The following is a 3,749-nucleotide window of genomic DNA, read 5'->3' as shown; positions in this document are numbered from 1 at the left end:
TTAAAAATCATGAATAGACATAGTAGAATCATTTATCCACGAATACAGTGAGACTAAAATAAAATATGGTGAAATCGGATGTAGCATGGATAAAGTCGTCGGCGCCAATTAGTCTAGCCATAAACACGAAATGTTTATTTGTCGGATAAACAAAGTACGAGCGTCGCAGGGAGTATAAATAATTCTTGACGTCAACGACACGTGTACGTAACTTACATCTTGCTTACACTTTATTTGAGATATGAGCAAACAAAACTTATTTACAACACGAGATAATAAGGCAGGAGATGATTTGCAACAAGCATCCAACATCGCAGTATCATTCCTAAATATTTGTGCCATTGTTCATGCTGTGTATCAATATGATTAACTTGTCAACATTTACTTATACAGTACAGAAGTAGATACTACTTTAAAACACGTGCAAAAAAAGGCTAGGCTAAGAACCGTCATTTTGAAGTTATAGGTTAGGGTTATTTTTTTGTAACGAAATTATGCTGATAAACGGTTAAATTTTGAGCTTAGATAATTCGATGGTTCTTAATCTAAAGCCTTACCGAAAAAAATACTAATTTCACCATGACCAATGTTAGTAGTAGGACGTAGTAAAGAACAGTAAGTAATTTTCTCCAAGAAATATATGTCTAAGCTGATAGTCAAGTATGCAATAACTTTTTTTTTGGAATTCTGGGAAATAATAGACATCTTGAATTGAATCCATTAGTCTACGTCTTACGATTAATTATTAGTAGCTGAGAGCAATGATCTCAACAACTCCATTTATTCATTCCCCATTTTAATGAATGATCCTATTAGAGTAGAGGCAATATGGCTAGACAAAAGATAAAGTTATGGCCTTATTCACTTGAGATTTCTACAAAAATCAGGAGACTGGTTTATCAAACACTTGCAATCATTTAGTGTATGGAAGACGAAGTCTCATAAGGTATTCGGAATATCATGGCCGAAGTTAATTCGAGCAAAAGCCAAAAGGTAAATTCGGTAATTAAATATTATAATGGCTTGGTGGAATAGGATACGTAGAAGTACAATAGTAAAATATCGCTTTCAAACAAGATTAACGCCATTAAAACTTTACTGACTTACAATCCTATTTGGGTATTATATATTTTAACTACCAACAAACTTGGGAAGGTCTATGTCCAGCAGTGGACTGCAATAGGCTGAATTAATTGACAAAGTTTAAAGCATGCGTGATCATTATTGCAGAAGTATCGTCATAAACTGGATACCGTTTTTTTTAAAGATATTTTTTTATTACTAATACTAATATTTTAAAAACAATAACATGATTTGAGGGCTATTTCAGTTTTATTTAGAAGATATTAATGACACTGATCGGTTTCTTCCATTCCATTAAATCATTGGTTATATTATATTGAGCTTATCATTATGTATGGAGTATATTCCATTAGCTACGACATTGTAAACGCTCGACTGGATTATGCAAGGTTATCTTGTAAATTATATGTACAAGTTCATTCAAGTTAAGCGATTGTTTTTTAATGGTAATGAGAGATTAACTACAGTGTTTTTAAATATGAATATCAGATCGATATCAGAGTAAGACCTACTAAATAGGCATCGTTTTGGCGCTTGTATACTCTAATCTAGACATTTCTGCTTAGGCAAGTCCATTGTGATGCTTAAACTCAGGTGTAGAAAATACATAAAAAAAATTGTTATTATACTTATCGTATATAACATGATTGAACCTCACTTTGTATAACTAGCGAAGAGAAATTATTCAGTTTTCTTGGACATCTGTTGTAGTCATGTATCTTTATTGGTTTTCACATGGAAATATTGTAACATTGCTGTTTCTCTATTTTATAAATTAATTTTGTGACCCCAAGTATCGGTTGAAGGAAAAGTAATGAAAAAAGTTGCACGATTTGAAAGAAATTCGTAGCAATCACATTAGCATAGCAGAATTCCAACCCTATTCTAATAAGATCTCTGGATTAGAAAACTTACCCGAGTATTAGATGCTTAAAACTAGTAAAATAATAAACAATTAGATACACCACAATAATTAAAATTTAAGACAAATATAATAAATAATCCAACATTAAAGTTAAAACAACTTTCTGTTACGCCAAGAGAGCGTAGATGATAACCGAAAACACGAACAATTTTTTTTAAGAAAGAACTGTTTTTTCTAATATTAAATTTGACATTGTATCTGTCAGCGCGGTCGTAGCGCGAGCTTGCTTGCGACATCGAAAACAAGACGGATTACAAGAAAAAAATATTGTATCCAAAGTTGAATAGATTTCAAACACTTTCCGCTCTGAAAACTTTGTCGCAATTCTCCCATTGTTGTATAAAATATTACCCTGTTAGTAACAAATGATAATGACAGTTAGAAATATGTGTTTTTAAACTGTTTGAATATAACGGTTATTATTTTTTTTCGTTAGAAAATTAATAATGACAACATATAATCACTCTCTATACACCTCTTCCTATAAAACAAGCCCAATCCCTGTCTTGCTTTAAAAAATACCTCAAGGCGCACTATTTGTCACTTAGTACGTCATAATTGTTTTTATCTCTGCATAACATATGAGTAGGAGTATCGCTTCACTTGTATTTTGTATTCTATGCTATTATTCATATTATATGTATTTCGTTTATATGTAGGTATAGTATTTTTATGCGTATGTATATATATGTGTATGTATGTCTGTGTATATATATATATATATGTTTGTATGTATGTATCTATGTATGTATGTATGTATTGTGCTGTATATGTATGTGTATTTATACTCGATAGTTTGATATTGTTCTGGGTGACACTAATTGTCACTTCTCTGTATACACTTCCCCTACCGCTTTTTCACTACGCTGTGTCCTATATGCCCAAAGGTTGTCTGGAAGAGATCGCTACTCTAGCGATAAGACCGCCTTTGTACACTGTTTTATTTTTATTTTATTTTTATTTGTGATATGTTATTGTGTTGATTGTTGTTGTGTACAATAAAGAGTATCTATCTATCTATCTAATCATGACAACAATAAAATTAATTATCACTTAATAATTAAAACAATTTAATTATTAAATTAAAATCTTAAAACAAAAAGTAGGAACATAAAATTCAAAATTATTACAATAATTTTAATTTATTTTTTAGAAATAAATATTTTTTAAATTTAACTTTTTTTTTGGATTGGCATTTATTTATGATTGTAAAAACTTACCTAATTGAAGAGTGATTAAAAACGCAATCCCGAAAATTACGTTTGACACTTCGCGTCAAAAATAACGGTTTATAATATCTGTGACGCGTCAGCACTGTCAAATTTATTATTAATAACCAATTATTATGGTTATGTTTATTTAAAAGTTTGATTAATTGTCACATATAGGTGGCACCGTCCAGAGCGGGCGCTGGGATCGGACTGCGCGTGCGGCGTTTCCTGACGTCACCACACCAAATATAGCGACAAGAGAGTTGCATACGAATTTTCCCCTAAACATTAAGCTTTTTACTATCAATACGGTTAAAATTTGCGTGTCATATTATCCGTCTTGTATCGAGTCGGTCGGCGAAAAGGAGATGCGGTGTTATTTTTGCCGGCGGTTTTCTCGTTTCACGAGCGTGTCTTAAAACGGCAAGGCGGTGCGCGGGCGCATCTACCGGGAGCTTTTGTTTACTAGCCACGAGTGTAGTAGCGAGTGTTTCTAATCATAAATTGCGCCATATTTGTGTCACGTTTTT

Source organism: Melitaea cinxia, chromosome 9 (genome assembly GCF_905220565.1).
Source record: "Melitaea cinxia chromosome 9, ilMelCinx1.1, whole genome shotgun sequence".
NCBI classification, from domain to species: domain Eukaryota; kingdom Metazoa; phylum Arthropoda; class Insecta; order Lepidoptera; family Nymphalidae; genus Melitaea; species Melitaea cinxia.
Note: the sequence above shows the minus strand (reverse complement) of the source record.